The sequence below is a fragment of the Natator depressus genome, chromosome 1 (genome assembly GCF_965152275.1).
Source record: "Natator depressus isolate rNatDep1 chromosome 1, rNatDep2.hap1, whole genome shotgun sequence".
In the NCBI taxonomy this organism is placed as follows: Eukaryota; Metazoa; Chordata; order Testudines; family Cheloniidae; genus Natator; species Natator depressus.
The window spans coordinates 208107169-208120235 of record NC_134234.1 but is presented as its reverse complement, the minus strand read 5'-3'; the positions used below and the strand labels follow the sequence as shown (position 1 = coordinate 208120235).

Genomic DNA, 13067 nt, shown 5'->3' with positions numbered 1-13067 from the left:
GCTGGCCTGCAGATAAAAACACTGAGGACACCATGGGAAACATATTGATCAATTCCAGGACCAACAGCAACTGAATAGCCAGCATAACAAGCAAGAAGACCCTGGCCAAGTGGAATGGACCACAAAAGCCAGCCTGATGACAATCCACTTGCAGGCCAGTTATCTGCACTCTGGTGCCCTGGCAGCAACCTAGTGGTTTTTCTTGGAAGAATTTCCATGTAGTGGCCGGTAGTGGGTCCCCACCATGGTGGAGTGGGAAGCTGGGGATTGAGTAAACCTTCTTCCTGCGGCTATTCCCCTGAAGAGATCATGTGGGAATCACCAGGACTCCGAAGAGAACCAAAAAATATTTCTGCCTATCCCCAAACTGCACCTGGAAAGGAACCAACAGCTCAATTTTGGGAAAGGAATTTGCCAAGATGAGCCGGGGATGATCTGAGGAGGGCAGAAGAGGAGGAGACATCCCAGTAATACAACACGTTTGCCTGGTGCTTTTCCAGCGTTGTTCTTGCACGGGCGTCGGGTTGCACATTCAGAACCCTCCCACCCCACTGCAGCCGACACCCAGACCCACGTACCCATCCCTCCAGTGCCCAGCTGCTCCGCATCCCTGCGCGCCCAACCCCCGGCTCCCCCAAACGCCGCTCGGACCCCCCAGCCCAACTTTCCCCGGGCGGCGGGGGGAGGGGTCTGCTCCAGCGAGGCACCCGGAGGGTGACGTCACGCCGGGCTAGCTCTGGCCCCCCGCGGCGTGGGAGGGGACTGGACAGACCCCCGGACCCGCTGCAAGCGCAGCCCCCCGTGTCCATCACCCCCTGCCGGGGACGGGGGGGGGCGCTCAGGGAGCACAACCTCGGCCGGGCAAGACAGCAGGGATCCTCCCAGCAGGGACTGCCGAGCTCTGCCACAGCCCTCCCGGGGCTGCAGGACCCAGCCTCCCGCGCCACCCACCCCCTGCATCCCCGTCGGAGCAGGCAGCGCTGCGGGCGGGCACAGCCTGGGCTGGCACCGGCGGGGTTAAGCAGCGGTCCTGCCTCTCCCCCCCCCCCCACCCCTCCGCAGCTTTGCCTCTCGCCCCCCCGCCCCGGGGCCGACACGCGTGGGGGGGGGGGTGAGAGAGAGACAATGACAGGCGGGGGGCAGGCGCAGCCCGAGCAGGCGCGGGACTCACCGCAGGCTCCCGGGAGGAGGTCGACTGGAGGCTCGGGGTGGGGGGAAGGGCACTAAATACGCCCCCTTCCTCCGTCCGCCTCCTGGCTCCGTGGCTCCGGGCTGGTGAGGAGGCGGCCGCTGGAGCAGCGATGGCCGCGGGGCCGTGGAGCAGCGCAGCACCCCGCTTTCAAACACCGCCCAGCCCGCCCCGCCGCTCGCCCATCGCTCCGGCCGCGGCCGCCCTTAGCCGCCTCCCATTTCCGAAGCGCCCCCCGCCGCGCTGTCACCCCCCGGCGGCTGCCGCCCCCGCCCCGGCAGTCACCTCCCGCTAGACAAAATGTTTGTCTTCGGAGCCCGGCGCGAGCGCAGGGGCCGGGAGCGGGCGGGGGAAGCGCGTGAGAGCCGCGCCGGGGACGGGGGGAGGGAGGGCAAAGCCAGAGGAGTGGGTGGGGGGAGGAGAGAAAGAGGGGAGAGGGATAAGGCTGGAAAGAGGGAGCTCGGGGGGAGCTGGAGCGGGGGCGAGCCTCAGCAGGGCGCTTGCTCTATGGGCTGCACAAGGCCCTGGCCACGCGGGCTCTTGCTCGAAACTGCTCCGAGTCCCTCTCCAAACTCCCCCCAAAACAGACACCCAGGAGGGACAATGGGGAACGACCTAACAATGGGCCCCCTTCAGTCAACGGGCTGGGGGAAGTGTACTAGATGGAGAGGGGGACTCAGTCAGAGGCTCAAAATAAAGTGTGGGGGGCAGAGATAATATCAGGAATCATCTGAACATCTTTGTCTCTCTGAGCCACAGACCCTCTCCCCTGAGAGCCTGCATCTGAAATCAGGTGAAATGAATGGTGTCACACTCCTTTCCTGCCTCCCTCCTCTCCCCAAATCTGTCTCGCTCCACTCTCCTTTCTTTCCCCAGTTTCCTGCAATTTCTCCTCCCTTCCCACTCCCCAGTACAAAGAAATGGGAGAAGCCTGGAGTTTTTTGGCAAGACAGACCCGGGAGCAACCGAATCCGAGAGAAAAGTGAGGGAAGAAACGGATTGGATCTCTCAGGAACTGGAGTGCTGAGCGATCAGGTGTTCCTGAAGCAGGAGAGAGAGAGAGAGTGAGGCCTCCATGTAGCTCCAGGAGAAGAGAAGGTGCAGACAGAGTCGGGCTTGAGAGCAAAGACCCCCATGTATCTTTGAGAGGGGGCTGGTCTAGAGGCAAGTGAAGCAAGCCAGAGAGGTATTAATGGGACTGCAGTTCCTAAGGGTTTTGTTCAAAACTTACTAATAATGTATCTTCCATTCCTTAAGCACCAAAGAAATCCTAAGAATTCAGGGGCCACCAAAGTGCAGCCACTTCTGGGGCAGTGGCTATTTAACACTAAAAGATAAGGAGACTCATATATAATAGAAACTGCAGAGGGAACGTAAAGAGGCAGAAACAACCTCCTACACTGAGATTTGGCCAGGACCATGGGGATAACAAGAAAAGTGACAGGGGATCTTTAGGACCCCAAGAGCCAAGGTTAGGGGTTCAGTTTTATATCTTTTTTTAAACACCACTCTCTGCATTCCAGCCTGTATCCTAGTACAAGGCAATGGCCCAGGAGTCATTACTGAGGGCACAGTGCCCCATGTTGAATCACCCACATTGCTCCCTGTAGCATACCACCTCCTGTGTACCGGTAAGCCATTTCTGTCCTTCCTGAGGCAAAGGAAAGCAACCCCCTACTGATTCACGGACACCACCCCCTTCAGCATAGCATCATCCAGCAGCATGCTGGTGTATTGGTAGGGCCCTACTGAATTCAGGGTCCATTTTGGTCAATTTCATGGTCAGAGGATTTAAAAAATCATAAATTTCATGATTTCAGCTATTTAAATCTGAAATTTCACAGTGTTGTAATTGTATGGGGTCCTGACCCAAAAAGGAGTTGTGGGGGGGTCGCAAGGTCATTGTAGAAGGGGTTGCAGTACTGCTACCCTTACTTCTGCGCTGCTGCTGGCGGCAGTGCTGCCTTCAGATCTGGGCAGCTGGAGAGCAGTGGCTGCTGGCTAGAAGCCCAGCTCTGACGGCAGAGCCATTTTCAGCAGTAGCACAGAAGCAAGGGTGGCATAATATGATATTGCTACCCTTAATTCTGTGCCGGTGGTGGTAGTGGGGTACTGCCTTCAGAGCTGGGTGCCCAGTCAACAGCCGCCACTCTCTGGCCTCCCAGCTCTGAAGTCAGTGCAGAAGTAAGGGTGGCAATACTGCGAGCCCCCTAAAATAACCTGGTGACCCCCCCTGCAACTCCCTTTTGGGTCAGGATCCCCAATTTGAGATATGCTGGTCTCCCCCCATGAAATCTGTATAGTACAGGGTAAAAGCACACAAAAGACCAGATTTCTCGGGGGGAGACCAGATTTCATGGTCCATGATGCACTTTTCATGGCCGTGAATTTGGTAGGGCCCTATGTATTGGGATCAGTACTGATTCGGGGGGGGAGGGTGTCCCCTATTGAGCCTCTCATACCACTCCCTGAAACATCCCTAGTGCACCTTGGGTAGGGATCCTTTCCAAATACCTTAGTCCTGTGTCTGTGCGAGCTGGCCGAGGCTCCATGCCTGGCCTTTGCTTTCACCAGCCTGGATCTAATCAGCATGCAGAGGCTGCCTGAAGGATTACACAAGCTGCACACACTTCAATTGCTCACACAACTCCCTCCCCCCCACAACCCATCTTTCCCTCCTGTAGCCTGTCCCATCCCCCTTTCCCAGTTACCAAGCAACGGCACAAAGGGAGAGTCTAGCGTGGAGGCCAAGAGAGGGCCCTGAGCCCTGCAAGAATGGATGAGAGTGTAACCCAATCGCAGTCTTTCCACCTGAGAATGAGGGGGAGTAAGAGGGATGGAGAGCAAGAGAGACAGATAGACACACATAGAATGTAATAATAATGCCGAACAGGCAACAGGGGCAAATAGCTGAATGCCCTAGAAAATGTGAGATACTAACCCAAAATTATAAACCCACAAAGTGAACAGGCATGAAAACACATTTGTGACATCCATAATAAACCTATTATAGGCCTTATTTAAGCCTCTGTATAATCTTATCATTTTGGCTTGAAGCATTTCATAGGCCTCAAACAATGCCAAATTTATTCTGATTGCAAAGAAAAAGAAGTTTCTGTAAAGTTTGAACAAAAGATTTTTAAATTACAGGTAATTAAAAAATTGTCCTGAATTTTAAAAAACTGGAATTTTCTCTAATGTTTCTTTGTGTCCTTCTAGCTCAAAAATGGCAGCTTTCTGCCCCTTCAAACTATCCACAGAGTTCAGTGCCATTGAAAATACATGCACCAGCTACATTTAGAGATCAAAAGTTGTGATTAATGAAGTAGCTAATTAATTTTGGTTTGACATATAGAGGTTTAATTCTGCTCACACTGGTGCCACTTGGTGATTTCAGTCCTTATCTACACTGGAAACAGGACAAGGTATTGTGTATGTGTGCATGCATGTATGTGTAAGAGAAAGTGTGCAAGTGATCAAGAGACTACAATGCCCTCAGTTGGTTGATTTAAGTTTTGAAGTTAAGGGTGCTCCTATATTCAGCACCTAACAGCTGCTTTAGCTCACCTGTAGGAGCCTTTATTTCTGGAGCTGCATCGTAAGAATTCTAGTCCTGTTACTAGTATTTTATTACATTTTAAAAAATGTGTTAAAAGAACATTAAGGTTGCAAAGCCAAGAGCTCAACAGTTAAGAAATGCTAGAATTAAATTTGCCTGTAGCCTTAATTCAGCCCCCTTGTGTATATAAATTATGATACAGTCTTTAATTACATGATCACAAACTATTTTTTCCACAGGATCCATGGTGCACACTGAATGGGTAACAAGTCAATATTTCTTTTTATCTGCATCATTCAAAGTGTGGCCCCAGGCCGCATTTACTGCCCAACACCAAACCCTGCACTGAATACAGAATTATTAATTTTGTCCTGGGCATTTCTATGGTGCTCGTCACCATAATATCTGAGTGCTTCACAAACAATAATGAACTTATCCTCACAACACATGAAGAACTCAGGATCAGAGAGAGTAAGGCCAAAAGTACACTGATGCATTTTCATTCCTGAACTATAATTTTGGGTGACCAACTTGAAACAAAAAAGGTCCTGATTTTTCAGAGTACTTAGCATTTTATACCACTTCCTATATACAGCACACAGCTCCCATTGCATTCCAACTTCTGCCACAAATGAGGCATGGAGCCTATAGACAACTGCTTCATTCACTATAAACCCCTGATTCATTCCCTGAACACCATCCATTCCATGCACTGAATGAGACAGGGGTCCTGTGGAAAACAGCATGTGATTTTGTAATTAAAGACTGTATGATAGAGTATACACACAAGGGGATTGAATGCAACCTTAATTCTGGCATATCCTAACTTCTGAGTGCTTGACTTTGAAATCCTAACTTTCTGTTAAGTAGTATTTTTAAAAAGTAATGTATTATTTGTATTGTGGTAGCGCCTAGAGGTCTTAATCATGGATCAAAGTCCCATTTCACTAGGGATTATACAAACAAATAAAACAAAGTCTATGTCCCAGATAGCTCACAATCTGTGTTTATGACAAGACACAATAGGTGGTTAAGCACACAAATGGTAGTGGGATTCATTGGTGACAAGATAACTATACAGATGCATTCGCATAAGAGATTAGCCCTCGCTTTGCAATTTTGTGTGGCTTATCATGGAGAAGTGGTAGTTTCTCCAAGTTAGGCTGATTTTTTGGCCAGAGGAGAGGAGACTGCTATGTGGGGGCATGGCAAGGAGCTGAAGGGTTGTGGGGCTAGAGAGGGCCTTTCCAGGGGTGTAGTTTTGGGAGGGGGAATCCATTGGCAGCATGACTGGAGGGGACATGATGGGGAACAAAGAGGGAATTCTCAGCTCACAAACTAAGGAGGTTCGCTGGCTAAGGATGCTGGCTAAGGGTGCAGCCACCCTACTTGAATTGGTGTTAGACAGTCCTACTGTGGATGCAAATGTACACAAGTGGCTTGTGTGGGTGTCAAACAACCAACTAAAGCACAAATGGCTGAATGCTGTAGTGCAGACAAGGCCACAGTTGGACTTACTGTAAAGTGGGAGTAATGACACTAACTCATCATTGTGAAGAGCTTTGAAATCTACTGGTATGTGAAAAGCATTATTAGCTACATTTTTTTTCAAGGTGGGTAAATAACCCACAGAGATGCTGAATGACTCAGCCAGAGGTGGTATTAAGGAGCAGGCACTGGTTATAGAACCAAAAGCTGTGTGCTAGTCATGGGGCTGATATTTAACATGCTATCATTTTCTAGCACTTGTCTGCACATGATTTTCTAGAACTCCAAGGGAAGGTATCCCGTGTTGTACACATAGATTGAGTGTGTGCCTTTTTCGCCAGGTATGGATTGAATAAAGCAGGGATCACACTTTACTTGGATGTATGCGAAAATACTTTCCAGGGGTAGCAGCTTAGCCAATATGTTCCAGATCTGGGAATATTTAGTTTCTCTCCCTTTTCCTAGAGAAACTAGAAAAAATAAACATAAAAATAACATATGCTAAGAGGATGCTAAACTTGCCCAGAAAAGCACTGAAAAATCAGGAAATGTGAGAGTTCCTGGGCACCCCCTTATATAACTCCATTTACAATGCTGTCTTTAATTATATGATCACAGACAACTTCTGAAATAATAATGTTGGCTCTTGGGCTGAGTGGAAGGCTGAAATTCAAGGCCTTGTGGGGTGGCGACATTCGGATGAGAAATCTAGGAGATGGTAATCCTTGGTGAATCTGTTTATTTACAGAAACATACACAAAGTCCTGTTTGCCTGAGGAGCAGTAGCAACATAGAGCACACAGGGAGTTTCCTTCCTGGAAAATCCTCCAGAGAGCCGCCAGCCTTCTCGGTGCCCAACAGGAGAGGCTGCCTCTCTGTCTCTGCTTCCTCAGGTTCACACAAACCCATTTCTCCTGCTTTACTCCAGCTCTGTTTACAACCAACCCTTAGCCACTGTATTTGTAATCTCTAAGGCAACCCTGTAGCTCCACACAACCGTAGAGTCTGCATGCTTTGACCAGGGGGCTTGGGCCATTTGGCTCATAAATTTAATACCCCTTTAACGAATTATCTCCTCTATCCCCCATTTCAATACCTTGACAACTCTTAATGGTGGCCCATTACAATATCATATAGTTGATTTTTTATAGTCTTTGGCCTTCAGCACCAAACCACAAGCTCCTATACCTGATGGTATCCAGTATCTCATAGAAGTTGCTCAGCCCGTAACAGTTGGGGCCTTGTCAGTACCTCTCCTGTGTATATCCCAAAGACTGTAGGAGGATTAGGAGAAGAGCTTCTCCTCTTCTTTGGTCATGTTGTTCTACAGGAGATCAGTTCCATTGCTGCCCAACCCTTAAGGTGTGAGAAAAAAATATCAATAAAAAAATAAAAATAAAAATAATAAATAGTATGATATTATAAGGAGGCAGTAGCTCTCCATCATTAAGGCTGCCCTATGATAAGGTTGATTTTGAGACAACTCCCCCATCCACACTCTCACACCGACAGATATACACACTTATGAGTGAGAAAAACAACATTCTTCATGCTTCCAGTTTTCAGATGAAATTTTGTTCTGAAAATGTCAGCTAAACAGAGCGAATACATTTTGAGATTAAGCAATTTACAAATGCTTCCTTTTTTAAAATGTTATGAAGTGTCTACTATCTCTTTATATGCTTCAGTCTGGAACTAAAATAACATTACACCACAATATTCTGATAGAAACATTTGATATTGGCTTGTGCAACAGGCAATTTTCAAGGGCAGAAATAATAAATTATTTATGATATTACTATTAAATGTAAACTAGAAATGAATCTGTATAATTGAGGCTGATAGCAAAAAGAAAAAAACAGATGGAGAATATAGTCTTGGATACCCCTCCCAATGAGGAATTATTTCAATGACTAAAGCAAAGATATTGAGGCAATGTATTCTTGAACATACTGTGCGCTCATTGACAAATCCTTTCATTTACAAAATCAGAGATACTGATGTGATATATTGCTTGTGTGTAGTGTGTTCCCATTGACAAGTGTTTTCCAGAACCTTCATTGGGATGATGTATTGCTTGTTGACCATGAAACTTCACTAACAAATTCTTTCCACAATAATTTCAGTGACTGCTGTTATTACCTTGACCAGCATAGCCCATTCCGCTAATTCAGTAATTTGGTGATATATCCCATAGTATGGATTTAGTTTTTTTCTCAAACATATCTTCATTTACCTACACAAAAGAAAAAAATGAAAACGAATGACAGGAGAAGAAAACAAAACAAAACAAAACCTAGGAAATTCCAAAACTAAGAAAGTGTGTAAAAAAACAGTTAAGGTTGCTAAGCAACATCACATCATTTACAAAGCCTAAGCACTTAAAAGCAAGGAAATGAACAGTGGAGTGCCCACATAATAAATATAACATGTTATTCATATCTGATGCAAAGAAATGCATATTTAATCACAAAACAACATTAACTATGATTCTAAATAATTACCGTTTTCGTTGGTTATCTAAAAGTATAAACACAATACAAAAGTCTTCTAAAAAAGACACAAATTATATGCATTTGCATTACCGATATACTGATCTGCCTCACCTAAGTTTTCATGCAAACATCATTTGACTATATATCAAAATGTTATATGTTTGCTATATTAAACTACACATAAAACATCATTATCAAGACACAGCACACACACCTGTGCCAATATACTCCAGTCTAGCAGTCTTCTGATATTCCAGTCCTTCCCAACTCATTTGCAGATGCACCTCAGTCCAGACCTACAGCCCCCTCAAGTCCAGTCCCTCACACACACACTCCAGCTCAGCTGATACCCCTCATTTCTGACCAGTAAGACCTCCCCCTTAAGCACACTTCAGTAACCTTGCTCATCCTGCCAAACTCACTGACAGATAGACTAAATAAGGCAATTTAGCAATTCTGCCATTCTCCTGTTTGAGCTCTGTCCTTGGACACTACTGCCCTCTCATGGGAGATCCACAGTCAAACATCCTCCTCTTCAACCTCCTCTCCCCTACCTGCTGAAGAGAGATGCATTTTGAGAAAAGGAGAGGAGAGGGAGACAGGAAAATGGAGCATTTACCAAGGTGATTTCTGAACTATAGTTCCCAGAATGCTTGTTATTCCCAAAGGTGGCCTCACAAATGGTGTCAGATTGCACATTCCCATATCAGTAGGTGGTGCTCGACCCTCTGAGGCAGTGGGGGTACTGTACTGTAGATGGCTCAGACTACATCTACACTGCAAGCATTACAATGACACAGCTGCAACACTGCTGTCAGGAGCCTGCTATTTAACCCAGAGCACGAGGTACCTAGATAGCATCCCTAGCCTTCCTGCCATAGCAGCATGCTTAACTATGGCTTCTGACCAACAGCCTTAGTGCTAAAGGCCTACAGCCCCACAGGAATCGTGCCCCAGGGTCCTGCATGGCTGGACAGACAGTATTCTCATTGGGTACCTGGCCTATATAAAGAACCTAACCGGAACAGGAAGCTGTGACTGTCTGAGTAACAGGCTGTTGCCTGATGGTTGCTGCCTAGACCAGTGGTTCCCAAACTGTGGGTTGTGCCCCCAAAGGGGGCTGTGCCATCAGCAGATGGGGTCGCAATGATTCCCAGTGTGCAGAGGATGCTATTTTGCACCATATAGCATGACCTCGCATGTACGGTGCGTTGCGGTCATGATGCATGGAGGACACCATTTTGCTCTACCGTCCTTTTCACATTGTGACCTTGCATGCATCATACGTACGAGGTGACGCTGTGTGGAGGATAACAAGGAGTCTGGTGGCACCTTAAAGACTAACAGATTTATTTGGGCATAAGCTTTCGTGGGTAAAACACCACTTCTTCAGATGCATGGAGTGAAAATTACAGATGCAGGCATTATATAATGACACATGAAAGGAAGGGAGTTACCTCACAAGTGGAGAACCAGTGTTGACAGGGCCAATGCGATCAGGGTGGATGTAAAAAGAAAAGGAGTACTTGTGGCACCTTAGAGACTAACCAATTTATTTGAGCATAAGCTTTTGTGAGCTACAGCTCACTTCATCGGATGCATACTGTGGAAAGTATAGAAGATCTTTTTATACACACAAAGCATGAAAAAATGGGTGTTTACCACTACAAAAGGTTTTCTCTCCCTCCACCCCACTCTCCTGCTGGTAATAGCTTACCTAAAGTGATCACTCTCCTTACAATGTGTATGATAATCAAGTTGGGCCATTTCCAGCACAAATCCAGGGTTTAACAAGAACGTCTGTGGGGGGAGGGGTAGGAAAAAACAAGGGGAAATAGGTTACCTTGCATAATGACTTAGCCACTCCCAGTCTCTGTTCAAGCCTAAGTTAATTGTATCCAATTTGCAAATGAATTCCAATTCAACAGTCTCTTGCTGGAGTCTGGTTTTGAAGTTTTTTTATTGTAATATCGCAACTTTCATGTCTGTAATCGTGTGACCAGAGAGATTGAAGTGTTCTCCGACTGGTTTATGAATGTTATAATTCTTGACATCTGATTTGTGTCCATTTATTCTTTTACGTAGAGACTGTCCAGTTTGACCAATGTACATGGCAGAGGGGCATTGCTGGCACATGATGGCATATATCACATTGGTGGATGTAGTCCACTCCCAATAATAGATGAGGAGGTGTCAATTCCAGGAGGGGCAAAGCTACTTTTGTAATGAGCCAACCACTCCCAGTCCCTATTCAAGCCCAAATTAATGGTGTTAAATTTGCAAATGAATTTTAGTTAGAGTTAGAGTTCTTTGAGGGGGTCAACAAACATGTGGACAAGGGGGATCCAGTGAACATAGTGTACTTAGATTTCCAGAAAGCCTTTGACAAGGTCCCACACCAAAGGCTTTTATGTAAATTAAGTTGTCATGGGATAATAGAGAAGATCCTTTCATGGATTGAGAACTGGTTAAAAGACAGGGAACAAAGGATAGGATTAAATGGTAAATTTTCAGAATGGAGAGGGGTAACTAGTGGTGTTCCCGAAGGGTCAGTCCTAGGACCAATCCTATTCAATTTATTCATAAATGATCTGGAGAAAGGGGTAAACCATGAGGTGGCAAAGTTTGCAAACTGCTCAAGATAGTTAAGACCAAAGCAGACTGTGAAGAACTTCAAAAAGATCTCACAAAACTAAGTGATTGGGCAACAAAATGGCAAATGAAATTTAATGTGGATAAATGTAAAGTAATGCACATTGGAAAAAATAACCCCAACTATACGTACAATATGATGGGGGCTAATTTAGCTACAACTAAGCAGGAAAAAGATCTTGAAGTCATTGTGGATAGTTCTCTGAAGATGTCCACACAGTGTGCAGCAGCAGTCAAAAAAGCAAACAGGATGTTAGGAATCATTTAAAAAGGGATAGACAATAAGACGGAGAATATCTTATTGCCTTTATATAAATCCATGGTACACCCACATCTTGAATACTGCATACAGATGTGGTCCCCTCATCTCAAAAAAGATATACTGGCATTAGAAAAGGTTCAGAGAAGGGCAACTAAAATTATTAGGGGTTTGGAACAGGTCCCATATGAGGAGAGATTAAAGAGGCTAGGACTTTTGAGCTTGGAAAAGAGGAGACTAAGGGGGGATATGATAGAGATATATAAAATCATGAGTGGTGTGGAGAAAGTGAATAAGGAAAAGTTATTTACTTGTTCCCATAATATAAGAACTAGGGGCCACCAAATGAAATTAATAGGTAGCAGGTTTAAAACAAATAAAAGGAAGTTCTTCTTCACTCAGCGCAGTGGAACCTGTGGAACTCCTTGCCTGTCAACCTGTGGAACCTGTCAACTCCTTGCCTGTCAACCTGTGGAACTCCTTGCCTGAGGAGGTTGTGAAGGCTAGGACTATAACAGGGTTTAAAAGAGAACTGGATAAATTCATGGAGGTTAACTCCATTAATGGCTATTAGCCAGGATGGGTAAGGAATGGTGTCCCTAGCCTGTGTTTGTCAGAGGGTGGAGATGGATGGCAGGAGAGAGATCACTTGATCATTACCTGTTAGGTTCACTCCCTCTGGGGCACCTGCATTGGCCACTGTCGGTAGACAGGATACTGGGCTGGATGGACCTTTGGTCTGACCCAGTATGGCCATTCTTATGTTCTTATGCTGTTTCTCTTTGAAGTCTGTTTCTGAAGTTTTTTTGTTCAAGTATAGCTACGTTTAAATCTGTTATAGACGGTCCAGGAAGATTGAAGTGTCCTCCTACTGGCTTTTGTATGTTACCATTCCTGATGTCCGATTTCCATTTATTCTTTTACGTAGGGACTGTCCGGTTTGGCCAATGTACATGGCAGAGGGGCATTCCTGGCACATGATGGCACATATAACATTAGTAGACGTGCAGGTGAATGGGCCTCTGATAGTGTGGCTGATGTGGTTGGGTCCTCTGATGGTGTTGCTAGAGTAGATATGGGGACAGAGTAGGCAATGAAGTTTGCTACAGGGATTGGTTCCTGGGTTAGTGTTTCTGTGGTGTGGAGTGTGGTTGCTGGTGAGTATTTGCTTCAGGTTGGGGGGCTGTCTGTAAGCGAGGACTGGCCTGCCTCCCAAGGTGTGTGAGAGGATGGCATTGTGTGGAGGATGACATTTTGTAGAGCAACATGGCATCCTCCATGCATTATGACTTCACATGTACAGTGTGTGAAAGGTCATGGTCTACAGACGATACCATTTTGCTCTTTGAAATAGCGTCCTCCATGCTATCTCGGGTCCCGGGAGGAAATAGTTAATTAAAATGGAATCATGCGAGCAAAAAGTTT

The 13067-nt window shown here is 46.1% G+C and overlaps 1 protein-coding gene across 5 annotated transcripts in view; it reads right to left on the bottom strand.

Moving 5' to 3' along the window:
- The window catches only part of ATN1 (atrophin 1), a 61222-nt gene extending 51999 nt beyond the window's left edge, over nt 1-9223 (bottom strand). The window contains exons 1-3 of one of the 5 annotated variants that reach the window (XM_074934199.1): nt 8946-9223; nt 8379-8472; nt 7425-7592 (exon numbers count right to left, since the gene is read on the bottom strand). The gene's annotated coding sequence lies outside the window, so the exon portion shown is untranslated. Of the gene's footprint in view, nt 1-1171; nt 1407-7424; nt 7593-8378; nt 8473-8945 lie in introns of those variants that run through there. The other 4 variants (XM_074934192.1, XM_074934208.1, XM_074934184.1 and 1 more) reach the window with 4 other exon arrangements.
- Nucleotides 9224-13067: the final 3844 nt, after the last annotated feature.